Source organism: Dendrobates tinctorius, unplaced genomic scaffold (assembly GCF_039654945.1).
Source record: "Dendrobates tinctorius isolate UK_male_01 unplaced genomic scaffold, ASM3965494v1 ptg000107l, whole genome shotgun sequence".
Lineage (NCBI taxonomy): Eukaryota > Metazoa > Chordata > Amphibia > Anura > Dendrobatidae > Dendrobates > Dendrobates tinctorius.
In genome coordinates, this window is record NW_027361775.1 from 38,228,603 (window position 1) to 38,252,016 (window position 23,414).

General features: G+C 43.5%; 1 protein-coding gene across 2 annotated transcripts in view; it reads left to right on the forward strand.

The window, feature by feature from the left end:
- The window catches only part of SLC51A (solute carrier family 51 member A), a 102,120-nt gene that overhangs the window by 17,940 nt on the left and 60,766 nt on the right, over nt 1-23,414 (forward strand). Inside the window, exon 2 of one of the 2 annotated variants that reach the window (XM_073589370.1) lies at nt 4,751-4,806. The gene's annotated coding sequence lies outside the window, so the exon portion shown is untranslated. Of the gene's footprint in view, nt 1-4,750; nt 4,928-23,414 lie in introns of those variants that run through there. The other variant, XM_073589371.1, reaches the window with a different exon arrangement.

Sequence of the window (23,414 nt, forward strand, 5' to 3'; positions counted from 1 at the left end):
CCGCAGATAACTACTGCGCATGCTCGAGATTCCCAGCCCCGCAATGTGAATAAATCATAAGCGACAGTGGGGCGGGGTCTGTGGCCACGCGATATGAAGGCCGAGATGTGATCTGAGAGCATGGGCACATCGGGCAACGCTGACTGCGCATACCCAAGAAGATATAGTATGGCGCAGGCACCGCATTTCAAAAGAAAACTGAGGATGCGGCGCCAAATACGAAATGAGTGATGGATGCAAGGTGTCTGTCAGAGGGGGAAAGTCGGCCCCCCTGTCAAATTTCAGGTATTTTTGAACAATTTTATAAAAGATTATTTCTGCGGTGGAGCGGAAGCTAAGTAACAGAGCCACCTTGACAGAATGCAGCATTAGTGCTGCACAAGGTGGCTCTGTTACTTAAAAATGCCTGGAGGGGGTGACAGGTTCCCTTTAAGCTGCAAATTGGCTCTGTCACTAAAGGGTTGATTCAAACCAAATGCCATAATAAGATTCTGGAAGGTAGAACCACTGTGTTTTTATCAAGATCAAAAAGAAAAATTGCTATTCCTGTTTGTACAACCAGTTTTTCTGCATTTTTTGCATACAACAATGAATTACAAATGAACTGTGCTGCGAATTATCAGTCTACAATCAGTAGATATTGGATCATTTGTGATTTATGCATGAAATGCACATTAACTTCAAAATTGACTCGGATGATAAGAATATTGGCCGGGTTCAGACATTTTGTGCAAATGTACGGAGATGACAGAAAGATTCCAAAGGTGCTATTATATTCTTGCATGAAAGCCTGCTGCTTAGTGCAAGTGCAGTGATAAATATTGAGGCATTTTTACAATAGTGTTGCTACCTGCTACAAGTCAAAAAAATATCTAGAGCCTAATACTCCTGCCAACATACAGTAGCATGATACATAGTATGTACTGCTATAAAAAATTCTCTAATCTCCATAAGCTATATTACTGCACTCCAGCATGGATATAGGAACCATCAAGGTCCACATGACCCACCAATTTATATTAGGTCTTAAAGTGGGGCTTTAAATACTGACATCAATTAAGTGTCCATATAATGCGCAAAGAATCAGGAGCTGAGGGGTACTGTTAGGCCGGGGTCACACTAACTGACGCAAAATACGGTCAGTATTTTACATGCGTAATACGGATGAATGGCCCCTAAACAGTGCTCCGTATGGCATCCGTGCTGCGAGATTTTCTCGCAGGCTTGCAAAATGGACATATAATGGAGCCCTATGACAGGGTTTCTAAACAGAAACCAAAGAATAGGTATAGACACATAGAATTCATATATATATATATATATATATATATATATATATACTGTATATATATATACTGTATATATATATATCTATTCTTTCGTTTCTTTATTAAAACTGTCAGTGTGAGTTTACTGTATAGCGCACTGAATTGCTGGCATTGCTAAAAGACACCGGGTGCGTATTTCTCGCAAGTCACATGTGTGGTCCGTGTGTAATGCGTATTTTTTGCGCACCCACAGACTTGCATTGGCGTACTACGGCCGTAGTACGCTGACAATCGCAGCATGCTGCGATTGGCACGGAGCGTAGAATACGGATGAGAAATATCCGGCTGGTGCGAGGGACCCCATAGAGAATCATTGGTCTGTGTCTAAAGCGTGCTTTTAGCGCCTCTCACTCGGCCGTATTCCTCGCCAGTGTGACCCTGGTCTTAAACGCTTGCACAGTCTCAGTGAAAAGGCTCAGCAACAAGAAAAAGTTTTTGTCAATTAGCGTCTCCCATCTATTAATTCTTATCACCAGTTCTATTTTAATCCACTTTCAAGTTGTAACCTTATTTACATAATAAATTAATTGTCTGTCATATTATTTTTTTTTAATCACATTAGAGAATTGTGAATCTGTCGGCAAGCAGAAAGTAATTCCAGTTGGAACCCAAAGATTTAAAAAGTATTAAAACATAAAGTGCCTTTTAGCAGTGAGTACAACCATTGTGTTAAGTACCACTGAGTCAACACCTGCCTTTTTTTAGTATGGAGGAAACCCTGATGGAAAAAGGTAGTACAAGTCCTATCCCAGGGTCTGTCTCTGCCCCAGTCGCCACAAGGTTCACCCAGAGTGCCATCAAGGAAATGTAACGTACCAGGCCATAAGCACCTGTCCACATGTTGATCATTAAGTGGACCTTAACTGTAACAGGGTGATGTTATAAGACACATGCTGGTGTAAGGCGGGGATGGCACATCAGGAAAAATGGTTGGAACTGGTGACCAAGTACCGAAGGACAGCCACCGCCATGACAGGGGATTGGCAAGCAAGTAGCGCAAGGGAAGAGACAGTGGTGTCACCCGCAGACAGGGTTCAGCCTACTTAGTCGGGTGCTTTGATGACATGTGCATAAGCACGTTGGTGGTGGTCAGGCTGATAGCAGTCAGGCCCCTGTTGATTTTGGTACAGTACAGGTTGCAAATTAACATTCTTTTATTGTCTGCACTTTAAAAAAGCACCAGACTGGGGAACTCCTAACAGGCAGTCCTCGTTAAAAATCTTTACAGGGTCATCCTGCAGTCCTCCCTCCTAATTTTTAGAGGGTCATTAGGTAGCCCTCAGGCAAAATCTTGAGAGGGTAAACGAGCTGCCCTTGCTGAAAGTCATGAGAGGGCAAACAGACGGCCCTCACTCAAAATCTTTAGAGGGTAAACAAGCAGCCCTTGCTCAAAATCTTGAGAGGGTGAACAGGCGACCCTCGCTTAAAATATTAAGAGTGTAAACAGGCGGCCCTTACTAAAAATCTTGAGAGGGTAAACAGGTGTCCCTCATTCAAAATATTGAGAAAGTAAACAGGTGGCCCTTGCTCAAAACATTGAGAGAGTAAATAGGTAGCCCTTGCTCAAAATTTTTAGAGGATAAACAGGCAGCCCTCACTTCATATTTTTAGAGTCATCATCTGACTCTCGCTCTTAATTTTTCCAGGGTGTGTATGATGTCCTCCTTCATAATTTTTACAGGATGTGTATGAGGCCTACCTCTACAATTCTCTTACATATACATATGTATACTTCCCAGGGGGTGAATGTTTTTTAGCCCTTGCACTTTGTGCATATGTATTATGAGTTTAGGAGTCCCACTACTTAACAATTTTAACATAATGTGTATGAGGGCATACTTTATGTCTAATACAAGGTGTATTGGACTCTGTCTTCCTTCTAATTTTTGGCTCTTTTTACATTGTCCGCATAGGCATTGTAAATTTCAGAGTCCCTCCTTCATAAATTAAATAGGATATGCCATGTCACACACATCACATGCCGAGATAAGGTAGTACTGTAGTCATAGGCGACAGGGAAATACGATGAGAGATGGCCCAGCTATTAGGGCTATGTTCACATGTTGCATTTTTGCTGATTTTTTTGCAGTGTTTGTTCATTTGTTTTATGCAAATTAAATCTCTTTTTTACAGTACCAGCAAAAGCCGTCATATTTCAGAAATCTCATGCACACAACTGATTTTTTTTCCTGACTGACATTACCTGCATTTTTGAAAGAAGCAGCATGTTAATTATTTCAGCGTTTTTGCAGCTTTTGTTCATCATTGAAAGCAATGAGAAGATGCAAAAATGCTGCAAAAACTCTATGTGTGGACATAGATTCTGAAGAGGCAATTTGCATATTATGTGTGGACATAGCCTAAGGAGTGGAGATGGTGTTTTTTTTTCTGTTTTTAATTTTGCGTTATATACAAGTGAAACGCTTGGTGGGTGAGATGTTCATTCAATGTTGGTAATTTACTAGTGATATTGTCTTTGCTTCTTTTTTTATGGGAAATATTTTCCCTCATTTCCTCAGGGTGCATATCATTGCTTTTAGAATTATTTACCTTCTTTTAAGCATCACAAACCAATTGGATGAATTTCTTTATTATAAAGCTAATTATCATTTAGTCTACAATCAATTATGCACGTGTTCATGCATATATATGGCTTTATTTTAATGATTTTTTATATATATGCTTTGTAAATGTATGCTCATATATACTGTATATACTAATAAATTCCCAGGGGTTTCCCATAATAGCTCACCTATCAACTTTTAGTTTCCATGCCTGCACTTGGTATTCACTAGTACTCATTTTTTATTGAATATTTAAATAAAATTTTGACTCTTTATCTACTGCTTGTAATTTGAGTCTCCGGCACAAGCTTCTTCTTTGGTTGTACTTACCGTATATACAAGTCATATTGGAAAGATTGTTTATTATAATTTTTTCCTGTAAAACCTATTTTTTCTTTGATTTTGTATGTTTTATTGTCAGTCCATAAAACTGACATAATACTCTGACATTATTGTTCTTAGCAGTGACCTGGGAGTCAGAGATGCGTCCAGGCGTCTTTCCCATGCTGTTCCCATTCTATTTGAGCGCTGTTTCCATTAATTTCAACAATTTTACTGCCCCTCAGTCCTCCGGGTAGGGCCTGCCAGAAAAATGTTTGACTTTTCCATTGACTTGAATTATACTTGTTACTTGAATCGAGCCCGTCCAAGTGTCCAATCTGTTTGATTCGTGTACTTAGCACTCAAGCTTTTTAGTGCTTGCTCATCACTACGGTATGCCATTATACAGTCATGAAGATTTCTCTTTCAATAGTTCAAAATTTTATGCAGATTTTCAAAGCTGCTTGACTAATTGTACAATAATTATAACATGAAAAGTAACAGGAGATTTCTACGTCTGCTTTGCTTTATTTCTAGCTCTCACACTATGGTGGGTGGCCAAAGAATATCGCTGCTGAAGTCTTGTGATTCTGGTAAGAACATATACACTAAATGATGTCTTTGTTTCTTGGATTCTGGAAGGAATGCTGACTGCTCACATCCAAGCAAAGTCAGACTTAGCCATGACCACAGGGGTGCAGGAATACTTGGGAGGTAAGAAACAAAGATTAGAATCATAATATGTAAGAAGAATGGAAATAAAATTAGCCAAGCTGTACTAATTGTAAATTATATATTACATCATTAGAGAAGTCAGATGAGTAAAGGATAGCACATATCACAATATTAATCAAAACTTTACTATATTGAGTTCATGACAAAACCAGACGCCATCATTTACTATATTAGTCAGTGGGTGGGTATCTTGTGAAATTTGCACCAAATACTTGCTACTAAAGAAATTTAGCATGTTTCAATCTCTGAGATGCAAAAAATCTTTCTACACTTGCTATGAACACATGTACGTTGGAGCCATAAATGTGTGTAATTTCCTCTAATGTTAATTAATAAATTTGTCCATAACTAGTGATGGGCGAATCCCTGTATGTTCAGGTTTGGCTGAACAGTTAAAAAAACGTTCAGCTGGGGTACCAGAATAGTAGTCGAACCTGAACCCGGACCCCATTCACATGATTGGGGCGTCCAAACATCCAGTGGTTGCCATGTTGTCATCTGCATGACAGCGTGGCAAACACTGTCTCTGATCGGCGGTGAGATCATTACCGCCGGTCAGAGAGCTGAGGTTCCCATCCCATGCGGTAACCCAGGCTGTAACCCACAGCTGTCAGCTTTACCATGGCTGGTTATCAAGAATAGAGAGGTCTACAAGCTCTTTTTTTTAAATTATTTAAAGAAATAATTTAAAAAAATGGCATGGGTCTTCCCTATTTTTGACAACCAGCCAAGCTAAAGCAGACAGTTGGGGACTGGTATTCTCAGGTTGGTAAGGGGTTATGGATATTGAGCCCGCAGTCTAAAATTAGCAGTCTGCAGCCACCCCAGAAAAGGTACGTCTACTAGATACGACAATTCTGGAGCTTTGCCCGTCTCATCCCAATTGCCACCAGTCACAGCTGCATTCTCCGGCTGTCATCTGATAGCGTGGGAACCCCAGCACTCTGACCTATGATAATAATCTTACCGTTGATCAGAGCTGCCAGTGTTTCTCGCATTGTCATGCAGTAAACACCCATTGTTCACGGTGCTGAACCCAAGCAGAAACACGGAATCCCTGGTGAAGTCCGTGTTCGGGGTCTGTGCCCGAACAGTTGGTGTCCGGTATAGACCCAAACTTTACTGTTCGGGTTCGCCCATTTCTATTGTGATGCAGTGAACCCTGTGACAGCTAGGGGGCGCTGTATGGGACATGCATGCAAGCGTTCCTTCATTGTAATAGGGAAAATGGTGACCAGCAGGGTTGTGAATGGTCAATATGTATCACAAGTGTAGGTTCCTTGTGATGGAAGCTGGATCATGTGTTGATCAGCAGAGGTACTGCTGAAGGTTTGCTGCAGTGTATCAGGGAAAGCTTCCAGGTGACTTGGTGAGATGGGTGGGACCAGTCACCTACAAACCCACCTAGGGGCGTGTGTCTGAACGCCCAAGATAAAGCCTGTGTGTGTGGCTGTGTGAAAGAAGACCTTTAGTGAGGTCATAACCATGTGATCCATACCTCACCTCTGGGTATGGTTATGGAACATATAAGGTGCCTGAGGTCTGGTCACATCGGGAGAGAGTGTGTATCTGAATGGTTCAGGGTGGAAGGTCCTGGAAGGTCTAGGTGTTGGAAGGTGTGCTGCCTTCCTGAATAGCACCTGCTGCGACTTTGAACCTGGTGAGGCCGGTGTGTTGGGAGTCCCTGGGAGTAGGGACGGATCCCTGAATAGCACCCGGTGAGGCGTGAGTGTTGGACGGTCTCAGGAGGGGATGGACGTCCTGAATAGCACCCGCTGAGGCCCTGCACCTGGTGAGGCCGGTGTGTTGGGAGACCCAAGGAGTAGGGTCAGATCCCTGAACAGCACCCAGACCAGCCACATGTGTGAGCAGAGTCTGTGACGGCCTACATTTGGGGAAGTCACTGCCCGGCTGTGGTTCTGTAACCGTGGGGCGGCCTAGTGAATAAGGCACCTTCCGGATCGGTGAGCCCAGTGCGGCCGCTTCCCTGGGAGAAAGGACCAACCAAGAGTCGGCGTCTGGAGCAGGTGCTCCTCAGAGGTAACCCCGCACAGGGGGCAAATAACTGTGTTGAGGCAATAGAGCCTGTTACTGGACATGGCACATCCTGTGTGGCCACAGAACTGAGAAAGTGAAGCTCTACTACGGACATTAAGGATTAATCTGTCTGATGCAAGACTGTTTTCTTTCTGTTGCCTAACATGGTTTATGCTGTTTAATAAACCACATAGACGGTTTAACGGAAAGTGTTCCTGTGTGACGTGAATCCGCTGCCAAATAAGTGTTCCCCAATACACTCGGTGAGCGTTGCCTTACACTATCCATAAATATCTCTCTTTGAAGACCATGCATAGTTTTCTAAGAATGTATTAAATTTGATGTTCAATAAGAAAAAACATTGACGTGACGGCGTGATGGTCTCAGATGTAACATAAATTGCTATGATACAGATTTCAATAAAAGTAATTTAAGAGACGCTTCTCCACCACTACTTTAAGAATAACAATCATCTTGTGACAACACACCAGAGGCGAACAAACCGCCAATGCAGCCTGTGCAACTGAACTGGGGCTCGGAAGTTGAGACGGTCCCTTGTAGGCAGAGGCATACTGCACACAGCAGCAGACCACGCAGCCGTTATGGGGCCACTCTGTCAAGATTGCGGGCGGGAAGGAAAGGGGCCCACTGTCGGTGTCATAAAGGGAGAGAGATGCTGGCCAATGAACGCTTTCCCCACCAGACTGATGAGAACAGTCACTGACTGCCGTCTCTGTCCTCATGCATGCGCATCCCATGACTGTTCACCTGTAATCAGGGGGCCCGAGCCACACAGCACTCTGGGGACAACAGTGGAGGAAGAGTAGAACTTACAGTGGATCTTCTGCTCCCTGCACTGTTTCATTACCAACAGCATACCCTCACAGAGAAAAGATCAGGGGACTAAAACTCACTGCACGGAACTGCATGGCAGAAGCAGTGAGCTGATATCAGTCCTGTCTGCTATGTCATCATTCCCTACATTGGTTTCTCCAGCCCCCTCCAGCTGATCTCTGAACTAAACGGCCGCCCTCCTCCATGGCTCATCTCTGAATACCTGATATCATAGATTAGTAGGTGTGCGTGTATATAGATGCATATATGTGTGTATGTGTGTGAACTGAGGGTTCAGTCGCCACAGAGGTACTGCACCTCCTCCTGAGGTGTGGTACCCCACCATCCAGGTAAGGTGAAGACACCAGACCACACTCCAACACCTGCATCCCACACAACACAGTAGTGTAGCAAAGCACCCTTTGGTGGCTCCCTGCTTGGAACACGAAGAGTGCTGGGAGGTGGGTGGAACTTAGTCTGCACCAAAAAGTTGGGAAGAGTTTATGATTTAGTCAGTCTGACGAGGGAGTCTGACGGGAGGGTCTGACTCAGGCAGTCAGCCAGTGAGGCTGACGGGGTCGGAAGGAGAGAGAAGATCCCCGGAGAGGGATGGACGAGGGAAGTGCTGCAGCAGACCTCAGTGACCTGGGTCTGCTGGCACAGGAAAGAGACATTGATGGAAAGCCTGACTTTATAAAATAGATTTGAATAGAACTTAAGGAGAAGAGGAGGACTGAGGATTAGGGTTAGAGCAGAACCCTTCCCAAGTTCACAGCGCAAGGCCGGGGTCCGGCCCGCGAGGTTGTATGGATACTAATGGTCTTGCAGCAGACACCGGAGGAATAGAAGTTGTCACCACTTTATTCCCACACAAGACTTGGGGGCACAACAGCAACGTGAGTGAGCCGGGATTTGGTAGCAAGGAGTCCCCGAAGCAGGCTACAGCTGTCTGCCGTACACGTAGAGTTCATAGGAACATCTGAGAGGAGGAACTCCAGTGTAACTCAGTACTGAGAGTACTTCACTATAGGCGCAAAAGGGAGACGTTCAGAAAAGGCACATATGTTGGCAGAGTGTTGGAACGGAGTACTTCATCTTGCCTGGAAGTTGGCTGAGCTCCTGACCCGGAGAACACGGCACGGATGCGGGCACCTGCATGCACAACAGACTGAGTAAAGCTTTGGAACTACATGCCCGGGTGTCCTCCGCTTATTCCTGCGCCAACCCACTCAGCACTGCTACATCTCTGTGCCTGACACTGCACCATCTACGTCTCTCCCCTATCCCTTCACCTACACTGCCCTGGGACTACTGCCCTACCTGTGGAGGGCCACAACATCATTGCTGCACCACACCATCTGTCCCAGAGGATCTGTCTGCAGCGTTGGCTTAACATCTTTTATTGCCGAACACCACAGGTGGTGTCACGAATCATTCAATGAACATTTCTGCCATTCACAATGGGCGCCCAGGGCCATGGGCCGGGTCATAGCTGCCGTGACAACAGCAACCCCCTCCTGGAGATCTGCGGGCCTGGTACCGAGTACCCCACAGCCCTGGGAGGGCGACCCATAAACTTGGCATCACGAACAGGATTACGAAGCCCGGTACCACCGGGTTCTGTGTGCTGAAGATTTATTGGACTTAACTGCTGATAATGTGTAAAATAACCAAATTGATAGACTGTAAAATGGACTGTCAAAATGGCGCCGGCGCGGTGAAGAAGGGCGTGACAACATGGGTGGTCCTAAGAAAAGAGTGCGGACTGTCCTTGGCCTCCCCTGCCTTAACTTCTATGCTACAGCAACATGGCCCACCCCCCAGAGGGGTTCGTATACTGGCTTGGTATGGAGGCGTAGGAAGAAGACGCCGCCCCCAGAAGGAGGAGCGAGGCCCTGTGGCGGGAAAGGAGCCCGGGAAGGAAGAAGAACGCCAGGATGCCATGATGGTAGGAGGACGGGGATCAGGCGAACGTGATGGAGAAAGATCACTTGCCCCCCAGGCAGCCCCCGCGGGGTGTACGACCACTGCGATACCATCTGCAGCGCCCACCTCTACCCCCAAGCCGATGCTGCCACTGGACGCGGCCTGCTAGGAGGAGGTACATGAGAGTCCCGGAGCAGACTGTGGGGCAGGGACCGAGTCCCAGCCCGGACCTGGCGCGGCCGCGCAGGCTCCTACCGGCATGCCCCAATGCGATACATGAAGTGGCCCCGCGGCCGCTCACTCACCAGGCAGGCCAGGAAGTCACCGCTACCATCGTTCACCAACTGGCACCCGTGCAGGAGCTAGAACATCCACAGGAACACCAGGTATGATCACAGCCCCTGCCATGATCCTGGTGTTAGGGACTGCGCCTGTGGACAGAAATGGTCCTATACTTGTACCGACATTAAGCGGCGACGTCCCTATGGAACCATACCCGCTGCGACAGGCAGCAGTACCGTTAGCTGTCGTATCATCTGGAAACAAAGGGCAACAGCCATTAGCACCTACTATGGCCCCTGTAGAATCACTGGCAACAGTTGCATCAGCTGCCACTCCATCTGCACCGGCAGAGACCAATCTCACTCCATGGGAAAAAGAATATATGCAATTTCTGGATAACAAGCAGGAAGAGGATGTCCACAAGTTCTCCCCTGGAAGCAGCTCAAGAAACCAGCTTCCATCACCCCAGGAGGGAACCAACATTAAAGAACATGCCCAAACTAACTAACTGTTACCCAGGAGGGTATTGGCACCATTGTGCCCCATTGTTTACAATTATGTTCCAGTTTTTGCCTAGTTGCGTTGGCAGCACTTTTACTGAACTGCAGTGATCATGAACTTGGAGTGAATCACAAACTTTCTTGTATATAGTTGCCCCTCTTTAGGTGCCCTTTCTTGGTTTTACGTAGGCTTTCTAAGAATGAAGACTACCTCAACCTGGAGCATTGCTCCAACATAAGGACACTGCAAAAAATCCCGTCTGGGAGCGGTGTCCAGCACTTACAAGAATTGTGATGTTTTAATGTGAAGAGTTATATAATGTGTCTTATAAGAGTAATAATAGTTATAGAATAGCTTTTATATAAAGTTTAAACTGATAGTAATGACTAGGTATCTGATTAGGAGTAAAGAGATAAAAATTTAAATAAAGAATATTCAGGTGATGAACCAGGTACCAGCGGTTGTCACTTATGGTTAAGAAGAAGTGGAAATGTGGAATGTGATAAAGGGTATTGAATAGCACTTTAAAATAAGGTAATGCAATAAATCATAGTTAGTTAAGTTGTTTGCAACGTTCAAGAGTGAGTGCCTCCCACATTGGGAAGTTTAGATAAGAATTGTTTATCAGCATACCAAACATTTTTGTATGTTCCTTTGTTTGTCTAACTTTGTTCACTTGCAACCCGCGGACATGCTGTGTTTAACGGGGGGGTATGTGGCGCCCATGAGGGTTCAGTGGCCACAGAGGTACTGCACCTCCTCCTGAGGTGTGGTACCCCACCATCCAGGTAAGGTGAAGACACCAGACCACACTCCAACACCTGCATCCCACACAGCATAGTAGTGTAGCAAAGCACCCTTTGGTGGCTCCCTGCTTGGAACACGAAGAGTGCTGGGAGGTGGGTGGAGCTTAGTCTGCACCAAAAGGTTGGGAAGAGTTTAGGATTTAGTCAGTCTGATGAGGGAGTCTGACGGGAGGGTCTGACTCAGGCAGTCAGCCAGTGAGGCTGACGGGGTCGGAAGGAGAGAGAAGATCCCCGGAGAGGTATGGACGAGGGAAGTGCTGCAGCAGACCTCAGTGACCTGGGTCTGCTGGCACAGGAAAGAGACATTGATGAAAAGCCTGACTCTTTATAAGATAGATTTGAACAGAACATAAGGAGAAGAGGAGGACTGAGGATTAGGGTTAGAGCAGAACCCTTCCCAAGTTCACAGCGCAAGGCCGGGGTCCGGCCCCCGAGGTTGTATGGATACTAATGGTCCTGCAGCAGACACCGGAGGAATAGAAGTTGTCACCACTTTATTCCCACACAAGACTTGGGGGCACAACAGCAATGTGAGTGAGCCGGGATTTGGTAGCAAGGAGTCCCCGAAGCAGGCTACAGCTGTCTGCCGTACAAGTAGAGTTCATAGGAACAGATGAGAGGAGGAACTCCAGTGTAACTCAGTACTGAGAGTACTTCACTATAGGCGCAAAAGGGAGATGTTCAGAAAAGGCACATATGTTGGCGGAGTGTTGGAACGGAGTACTTCATCTTGCCTGGAAGTTGGCTGAGCTCCTGACCCGGAGAACACGGCACAGATGCGGGCACCTGTATGCACAACAGACTGTGAGTAAAGCTTTGGAGCTACATGCCCGGGTGTCCTCCGCTTATTCCTGCGCCAACCCGCTCAGCACTGCTACATCTCTGTGCCTGACACTGCACTATCTACCCCTATCCCTTCACCTACACTGCCCTGGGACTACTGCCCTACCTGTGGAGGGCCACAACATCATTGCTGCACCACACCATCTGTCCCAGAGGATCTGTCTGCAGCGTCGGCTTAACATCTTTTATTGCCGAACACTACAGGTGGCGTCACGAATCATTCAATGAACATTTCCGCCATTCACAATGGGCGCCCAGGGCCACGGGCCGGGTCATAGCTGCCGTGACAACAGCAACCCCCTCTTGGAGATCCGCGGGCCCGGTACCGAGTACCCCACCAGCCCTGGGAGGGCGACCCATGTGTGCTTATGTATGTATATGTGTGCACTTGTATATGTTTTTATGTATGTGTGCATCTACAGTTGAAACAAGAAATTTACATACACTATATAAAAAGACACATATGCATGTTTTTCTCAATATCTGACATGAAGTCAGAATAAACCTTTCCCGTTTTAGGTCAATTAGGATTACCATGATTATTAATATTTGCCAAATGCCAGAATAATGAGAGAGACAAAGTTTTAAGGCATTTTTATTACTTACTGGTACCATTGCCCTTAAACTGAATGACTTGTGTTAAACGTTTGGGATATCCTTCCACAAGCTTCTCACAATAGTTGGTCGGAATTTGGGCCCATTCTTCCTGACTTGTGTAACTGATCCAGGTTTGTAGGTCGCCTTGCTCGCACCTGCCTTTTCAGCTTTGCCTATACATTTTCAATAGGATTGAGATCAAGGCTTTGTGATGGCTACCCCAAAACATTGACTTTGTTATCCTTAAACCACTTTGTTACCATTTTGGCAGTATGCTTCAGGTCATTGTTCATTCGGAAGACCCATTTCCGCCCAAGCTTTAACTTCCTGGCTGATGTCTTCAGATGTTACTTAAGTATTGCCACATAATCTTTTCTCATGATGCCATCTATTTTGTGAAGTGCACCAGTCCCTCCTGCCGCAAAACAACCCCACAACATGATGCTGTCACCCCCGTGTTTCACAGTTGGGATGGTGTTCTTAGGCTTCCAAGCTTCTCTCTTTTTCCTCCAAACGTAACAATTGTCATTATGCCCAAAAAGTTCAATCTTGGTTTCATCAGACCACAGGATATGTCTCCAGAAATTAAGGTCTTTGTCCCTGTGTGCATTTGTAAACAGGGAAGGTATATATCTTTGTACAGTGTTAGCCAGTAGATAAACATAAATTTATGTCTTTCTACATCAACTAAAAAATTTGCTCCTCAGACCGTGTAGGGCATCACAACACAGAACCAGACCCCAATAAGAAGACATTAAAACTTTCACGCTCCTTATCTATGAACTGTTCTAATATTTACGGCCACAAGTGTTTATCCCTCTACCATAATGATAGTTCTGCTTCACATCACTTGTCTTATCTACTGAATTATTTCTGTGCCGTATTGTGTATAAATATGTGACTCTTCAGATTTTGTATTATTCTATGCCTGATGAAGTAGTCTTGAAAGCTTCAATTTGTTACCATCTTTTCAGTTAGCCATTAAAAGGTATCAACCACTGAGGACTCTCAAATCTAAATATTTTTCATTTGTAAACATTAATCTGGCTTTTTATGTTTCTTTTGGAGTAATGGTTTCTTCCTGACAGAGTGGCCTTTCAGCCCATGCTGATACAGTACTTGCTTCACTTTGTATATTGACATAATCTTACCAGCTTCTGCCATCATCTTCACAAGATCTTTTGCTTTTGTTCTTTGTTTGATATGCACATGTCAGAAAAAAAGCAAGTTCATTTCTGGGACACAGAACCCGTCTCCTTCCTGACCCCCTGGACATTCCCATCTTGTTTGTACTTCTGTATAAGTGTTTGTACAGATGAATGAGACACCATCAGGTATCTTGAAATTGTACTCAAGGATGAGCCACACTTGCTCAAGTCCACAATTCTCTTCCTGATATCTTGTCTGATTTCTAGACACTTTCCCATGATGCTACACAAAGAAGCAGTGTGTTTCAGATGTGCATAAAAATACATCCACAGGTGTGTCTCTAATTAACTTATGATGACGTCAACTTGGCCTCTGTTCTATTCATTATCTATAGAGCTGCTGAGCACTTTGCTTGGCTATTTCTATCAGTTCCATAGATAATGAATAAAGTAGATATCAGATGATCAGATGATACAGATACCAGACATAGAATTTAATAATATATATACATGGTTGGGCTCTGCTAGCTCCAGCACTTATCACGTAACCACAAGCAAGGCTGCCACCAGAAATTTCAGGGCCCCATACTTGCAAAATTTTTGGGCCCCCTTGAGACTCCACCCAGACTGCACACCAGCTCCGCCTCCAGCCCTCAAACCTTCCACAGTCCCACCGCCCATTCTTGGAAAAACTCTACTTCTGCACCACGTCCTCACCAATCACACATTAACAGTTCCCATTGAACGCCATATCACATACACAGCCATGAGCTTTTGATTTGGCGAAAAGATTTTTTTAAGCTGCCACCACTGCAAGATAGACACTTGTGGCCTACTCTAACCTAACCTATTAAGCATTTTGAAAAGGGAATCGGTCACCACTTTTGCCCTATCTAAACTATTGTATGGCCATACAGGTTATAGAATGTTGAAAATAGTCCTACCGGTGTGTCTCATATCAGATGCCTTGTTGTGGATAAATCATCTTTTATTGCTTCATAAAAATTACCTATTCCAGGCAATTAAAACAGTGAGGGTGATATCCTGTATTAATTTAATAATAAATGAAATAATATAATATAAAAACTGAATATTAGAATTAAAACAACCCCTCTGAAACAATGGATGGCAGACCATCCGGAGAAAAGACCACTGTACACACTGGGTATGGTGGAAGATGAAACCGGCAAGGTATCATATAGATGTAATATATGCAGCAACACACAAAATAAATAAAATAACCTTTATTAAAATATTAGTGGGTGTACACACTAAACAAATAAATAAAAAGGCATCCCAAATATATACATGGTATTGTAATTTAATAAGTTTTAACATAGAGCTTTACAAATAACCATGTAAGGCAGGCTCAATAATAAACAGGTAAAAAGGTAATGATAATTATATACTTGTTAAGGCCCCCAAAAAGAGTTTTTTTATATAATAGTGTGCAATGTGAAGCAAAAAGAAGGGGGATGTTGGCAAAGGCCAAATAAGAGAAATGACGTGCACAAATATTATGGACAGTAAATGCCAGTGCGTGAACAAAAAACCGCCACTCAATAAACAAAAACCACACAATGGGAGAAAAGAGGGGGAGGCCCTGACGAAGGAGATCCACTCCGAAACGCGCGTCGGGGCGCGTTATAGGCACCAATTACTGGCTCATCAGGTAATTGTTTTACTCTTGGCTCCTCATCTTTTCTCCCATTGTGTGGTTTTTTTCACCCCCAATTTTTATTTTCCCAAGGGTAAAAGGACCCTAAAAGTTATTGTGCAATTTGTCCTGAGTATGCTGATACCCCATGTGTGGGTGTAAATGACTATTTGGGCGCATGGCAGAGCTCGGAAGGGAAGCAGCGCCATTTGACTTTTTTGGCTGGAATTGAGATCGGACACCATGTCGCGTTTGGAAAGCCCCTGATGTACCAAAACAGTGGAGCCCCCCACAAATGACACCATTTTGGAAACTAGACCCCCCAAGGAACTTATCTAGATGTGTGGTGAGCACTTTGAACCCCCAAGTGCTTCACAGAAGTTCATAACGCCCAGGCGTGAAAATAAAAAAATCATTTTTTTTTCCACAAAAATGATATTTTTGCCCCCAGTTTTTTATTTTCCTAAGTCTAACATCAGAAATTGGACCCCAAAAGTTATTTTGCAATTTGTTCTGAGTAGGCTGATACCCCATATGTGGGGGTAAAATACTGTTTGGGCGCATGGCAGAGCTTGGAAGGGAAGGAGCACCATTTGACTTTTTCAGCGCAGAATTGGCTGGAATTGAGATCAGACGCCATGTTGCGTTTGGAGAGCACCTGATATGCCCAAACAGTGGAAACCCCACAATTCTAACTCCAACCCTAACCCCAACACACCCCTAACCCTAATCTCAGCCCTAGCCCTGACCCTATCCCTAACCCTAGCCCTAGCTGTTATGAATGGGTCACCGAGGAAGAAAAAAACAACAAGCTAAATCTCAGAAAACCAGAGAGTGAGTAACTATGATTCTGAACATGGCGATACCTAATATGTGTATGTGTGATTTATTTTTCTTTTATTTTGAATGGGGAAAAAGGGGGGTGATTTAAACTTTCCTTTTTTTATTTTTTCATATTTTTTAAAACTTTTTTTTTAATTTTGGCATGCTTCAATAGCCTCCATGGGAGGCTAGACGCATCCACTACTTGATTGGCTCTGCTACATATAGGCAGGTGGCACTCATAGCAATCAGGCATCAACAACCATAGGTCTCCAGGAGAACTTTGGTTGTCATGCCAATGCATCGCTGACCCTGGTCATGTGAAGGAGGTCGGCGAGACGCTCATTTCCAGCCGCGCGACCGGAAGCACTGGTTAAATACCGCTGTCAGCGTTTGACAGCAGTGTTTAATGTTTAATAGGCGCAGGTGGATTGTGATTCCACCTACGCCTATTGCGGGCACATGTCAGCTGTTCAAAACAGCTGACATGTCTTGGCTTTGATGCGGGCTCACCGCCGGAGTCCTCCTCAAAGCAGGGGATATGTTAATAGGTTAATGTGTGTTGACAGATTTTCTTTAAAATATCCAATATTCTTTAAAGGTGTATATTTATTTTTATTTAATTGAATGTGTCATATATTCTTTTAAATGATCAATCATACCACATACAAGGGACAAATGATAACATACCATGACCAAATCACATATTACCACCACATAGTGACCGAATAATACCACATATGAGGGACAAATTCTGACACACCATGGCCAGACCACATATTACCACCACATAGTGACCAAATAATACCACATGCAAGGGACTCATCAGTGACATTATGCACAGGAGCTCTGTATAAATTGTACAGCATATACTCTCAGTGTACAGGTAACACACTGACTCATCAGGGACTTGACACACAGGAGCGCTGTATATAGTGTCAGTGTTCAGGTAATACAGTCATCACCAGTGGCATTATACACAGGAGCTCTGTATATAGTGTCAGTGTACAGGTAATATAGTGATCACCAGTGACATTACACAGAGGCGCTCTGTATGTAGTGTCAGTGTACAAATAATACAGTGATCACCAGTGACATTATACACAGGAGCTCTGTATATACTATATTGTGTATATAGTGTCAGTGTACAGTTAACACACTGTTTCACCAGTGACGTCTCTAGTTGAAGTCATTCATATTCGCATTTCTTCATCCAGTGCAGACCACCATCACTTCTTCTAGCCAGGACTCATCTGTGCATAAAATAACACACAGCTATCTAGAGCACCACATCCAGAGCACATTCCCAACTTTTCCCACAACTTCTACACTATGTCAGATGAAGAAAAAAACAATATAGTGCAGTCTTGCACAGTAACAATACCCACCTCAATTTATCATATCATCATAATTTGCTCTCCCCTACCCTCAAGTCATCAGCATTTGCTGTTCCCCACCCCCAGTCTCAATTAATAATCATTTGTTGTCCCCCACCCCCCAGTCTCAATTAATCATGATTTGCTGTACCCCATCTTTCAGTCTCAATTCATAATCATTTATTGTCCCCCTCCCCACAGTCTTAATTAATCACTATTTGCTGAGCCCCTTCCCCCAGGCTCAATCAATCATTATTTGCTGTTCACACCCACCCCCGTCTCAATACATCATTATTTGCTATCCCCACACCTCTGTCTCAATTGATCACCATTTGCTCTACCCCATCCCCATTCTCAATTCATTTTTTTACTCTCCCACACCCCCCAGTTTCAATTCATCACCATTTGCTGTACCTCACCCCCAGTCTCCATTAATCATTATTTGCTGTCCCTACCCCAGTCTCAAATCATTCACTGTACCCTATCCTCCAATCTCAATTCATTATGATTCATTTTACCCCATCCCCCAGTCTTTATTCATCAGCATTTTCTCCCACCTTCCCACGCTCATTTAATTCACGTTATTAAAAAAAATGTTAAACTTACCTCTCAGATGATCGCATTGCAGGCAAAGCTCCACTTCTGCTATCCTCTTGGCGCTTGGCGTGCAGTAAATAATAAAAATGCCTTAGCACATTCTCTCTCTCTCATGATTCTGGTAATAATTATGGTAATCCTAATTGACCTAAAATGGGAAAGGTTTATTCTGATTTCATGTCAGATATTGAGAGAAACATGCATATGTGTCTTCTTTTATAGTTAGTGTATGTAAACTTCTGGTTTCAGCTGCATCTTTTTGTCATGAACAGCTCTCTGCTGCCCCTATAGTTTGGAAAATTGGCTGATGATTAATGGAGGAGGCCACAGGCTGTTTCCACTTACAGGTCGTTTATTGAGAAACTAACAGTGAGTGTATGGTATACAGACCTCAATTGCATCTCCTGGAATATATGTATATACTCCAGGTACAGTCACTGCTAACTCCATGGTAACCCAAGATCTGCTCTCTGCCACCACCAGTTGTTTAAACAGGCTGACTGGGTGCCTGACAGATAGCATATGGCTTTCGGGTGCGGTTTACAGAACAAAAGGAACAATATTAAATATTATATTTAATCCAGAATGATAGGCAGTGTTTATAAAAATATACAAAGATGTTACAAAGGAGAAAAAACAATACAGCATACACAATTACATAAAATAAACAGGAATAACAAAGACACTTACTACACTTACTACATTTATCACAGAGATCATTCGACTTAGTGAAGGAGAGCACTTCGATCAAAAATAAACAGTGACGGGACCATGCATACACTGATATGTATCTCTCTACATGATCACAGATCATATTTAGCCTTAATTACCTAAGTTACACCCACACACACCCCTCTTGCTGACCTCATGTGGGCTGGGTTGTGGGATGTTCTCAGCCCTTCAGGATTTTATGAAATTCCCTACATTAACAATATCTTCACTCCAGACAATCGCAAAAGTTTGAGATCTTCACAATATTTTTTTATCGGGATTTTACCTTTCCATAGATAGTAAACATGAAAGGCTGGTGTCAAGATTATAGGCTGGGGTCACAGTTATGAGAAAATATGCATATTCTTACCCGTTATTCCATTGTGCAATTCTATTCCTAGGAGACTTAGAATGTAAGCTCTTTTTCCTACTGCAATTCTGTGTGAGAGAGGAGGAGGGAGGGGGTGAATGCCACCTCACTAGTGACTTTAGGGATATTAATATTTTCTATGACAGGCATCACTTAAAAAGTCATTCCTAACATTATGGCAGTCACAGGATTGGTGATAAATTTCTGTAGAGTTCTGACTGTTTTTTTTCAGTGCCATGTGTTCTTGAGTCTTTGACAGACATAAAACTGGGAGCTGGAACATTATATCCCCATATTAGTAAGCCTAGTCCATATGGCTGATTTCATAAAGTATGTCTCAGGTTGCTTTAGGGGGTCCATCTTACAATATCTCTAAAATGTGTTGCCTATAAAATTATACAGAATCAGACACAGCTGTTGTGAGTTCATTTTCCCCTTCGTCACTGAGGTCTGGTGAACTCCCTATTCTGGTAAAGGAAGGTAATGAGCCTGATTATCAGGCACCTGAGCCTAATGATGATGACTGGCTGAGTGGAGTCACTAACTGGATATAAGGCTGCCGACGCCCTTCTGCCCTGCGGGTGATTTCTCTGTGGACTTCTAGGAGACCAGTCTGATTCCTGCTCCTCTAAAGCTAAGTTTTCTGCTTTGCCTTTTAGCATTTGTGTTTTGTTTTTGTTTGCCTTGCTTTTCTGGATTCTGCCATTCCCTGCTGGGGTGAGCTGAATCTCCTTTTGCCTGTTGCTCTGTCTTCAGAATATTCCTGAGTACAGACATAGTCTTTTTGAAGCCTAGCGTCTTCAGGGCCTTTTTCACTGTCAGTCTGTTGGCTCTTATTTTCATAGGGTTTTTCACGGATTGCAGACAGCAGCCTTCCTGTCCTTTCCTATCTAGTTAGCTTGGACCCCGTCTTTGCTCAGTCTATCTTTCTGTCTGTGTTGTGTTCTTTCTTCTTGCTTCACCGTCATTATATGTGGGGGGCTGCTTTTTGCTTTGGGGTCTGCTCTGGGGCAGTTTAGATTTCCCTTTCTGTCTTTAGGCTATTTAGTCCTCCGGCTGTGATCGAGGGGTCTAGGGCATCGTAGGAACCCCCCGCGGCTACTGCTAGTTGTGTTGATAGGTTCAGGGGTCTGCAATCCGGTAGCTGCCAACCTCTCTGGTTTTCTGGACTTAGCTAGCATTTCTGTTTTTGCCTCCTACGGTGACTCAATCATAACACACAGCAGACTTTAAAGGAACATAGTCTCTGTACATCTTGATACGGAGGGAGAGATTTACTTTGCTCAGCGTATCCTACACCAGTCTAAGTGTATGTGCACACAGAATTTTTGATCCGCTCCAAAAAAACAAGCAAAGAAGTTGGTTTAATCAACTCATCCAGGCTCTAGGTGTGTAGAAATGCGGAATCCAACAGACCACTTGTAATATGAAAAATATGTATTACAACTCTAAGAACGTTGTATACGTTTGAAATGCGTTGCTCTGCATGCAAATGCAATACAATTTTTAATTGACTTTTTCCATTAAATTCTATACAATTTTAAGATGCTGGATTTTGCTACTTAAAAAAAAAACTTAAAGGGAACCTGTCACTTCTTTTTGCCGCTATAAGATGCAGCCACTGCCTTTCAGGGGTTATTTATTTCTATAATGCTGTAGATAAGCCCCCGGTCCAACCTGAAAGATAAGAAAAATACATTTTATTATACTCACCCGGGGAGGGTCCGATGCGGTCCGGTCCTATGGGCGTCGCAGTGTTCCTTTTGTCTACCTCCGTGTGCAGCCGAGTGAGCTGATCTACCACAATATACAGTTGTGGCCAAATGTATTGACACCCCTGCAATTTTGTCAGATAATACTCAGTTTCTTCCTGAAAATGATTGCAAACACAAATTCTTTGGTATTATTTTCTTCATTTAATTTGTCTTAAATGAAAAAACACAAAAGAGAATGAAGCAAAAAGCAAAACATTGATCATTTCACACAAAACTCCAAAAATGGGCCAGACAAAAGTATTGGCACCCTCAGCCTAATACTTGGTTGCACAACCTTTAGCCAAAATAACTGCGACCAACCGCTTCCGGTAACCATCAATGAGTTTCTTACAATGTTCTGCTGGAATTTTAGACCATTCTTCTTTGGCAAACTGCTCCAGGTCCCTGATATTAGAAGGGTGCCTACTCCAAACTGCCATTTTTAGATCTCTCCACAGGTGTTCTATGGGATTCAGGTCTGGACTCATTGCTGGCCACCTTAGAAGTCTCCAGTGTTTTCTCTCAAACCATTTTCTAGTGCTTTTTTAAGTGTGTTTTGGGTCATTGTCCTGCTGGAAGACCCATGACCACTGAGGGAGACCCAGCTTTCTCACACTGGGCCCTACATTATGCTGCAAAATTTGTTGGTAGTCTTCAGACTTCATAATACCATGCACACGGTCAAGCAGTCCAGTGCCAGAGGCAGTAAAGCAACTCCAAAACATCAGGGAACCTCCGCCATGTTTGACTGTAGGGACCGTGTTTTTTTCTTTGAATGCCTCTTTTTTTCTCCTGTAAACTTTATGTTGATGCCTTTGCCCAAAAAGCTCTACTTTTGTCTCATCTGACCAGAGAACATTCTTCCAAAACATTTTAGGCTTTTTCAGGTAAGTTTTGGCAAACTCCAGCCTGGCTTTTTTATGTCTCGGGGTAAGAAGTGGGGTCTTCCTGGGTCTCCTACCATACAGTCCCTTTTCATTCAGACGCCGACGGATAGTACGGGTTGACACTGTTGTACCCTCGGACTGCAGGGCAGCTTGAACTTGTTTGGATGTTAGTCGAGGTTCTTTATCCAACATCCGCACAATCTTGCGTTGGCTTTAGGACAATTTGGCTTTAGGACAATTCTTTTTGTGTTTTTTCATTTAAGACAAATTAAATGAAGATAATAATACCAAAGAATTTGTGTTTGCAATCATTTTCAGGAAGAAACTGAGTATTATCTGACAGAATTGCAGGGGTGTCAATACTTTTGGCCACAACTGTGTATATATATATATATATATATGTATTTTTTTTTTATACTGACTGATGTATAAAAGTATTTTAATTTTATTCTGTGCATAATTATAACATATTTTTACATTTTTGTGGTAAACTTATTTTTAGAATTGGATTTTTAATTTAAACTTAATTTAAATGTATTTAACTTTTTTTCTCTCACTGGGTTCGGACACTTACCAAATGTCGATTTGCCTTATCCTGATCGTAAGAGGTCAATCACATATTTTGTCTTTGCCTGATCCTCATTGAATATTTTTATGTCATGAAGCCTTTAGGAAAAAAAGACATGACATCAGTGTCGGACTAGGGTGCCAAGGGCCCACCAGTAACCAACTCCAGGGCCCCACTTTTCACCTACATGCAAATGTGACATTATCCTCAATCACAAATTTATATAATAATGAACTTGATAGATTGTTACATGAAAAAGATGCTGCCTTTGTCTGTACATAGTGATTCAAGTGTATTGTATCAATTACTGCTCATATAAGAGGGTGGTGTCCCACTCTAGCACAGGGCCCACCGGAGGATTCTCCTGATCTCCAGTGAGCCAGTCCAAGCCTGCATGACTTTCATGTGTACCATGGTAAAATAAAGGACTTTTGAGCTATTCTGCTAAACTGAATCTTCCTAACAGCATGCTGCACCAATTTTTGTTTAGCAAAATAATAGACCCTGTAATAGAACCAGATGGCACCCATTATAGTTTTCATCTGTTATGTTCAGGATCCATCCTCTTATTGTCACGTAGTGACTTGCCCTGTGTGATGCAACCAGCTGGTCGGTAACTGAAACAACAAGACAAACAAGGGAACACCGGGGACACAGTTACAATGGTGGGCCCTACAATAGGGAACGGGGACGTGGACACCTTCTGCACTCTCATGAGGCTGTGTCCCTGAACACTCCTAATGTTCCCTA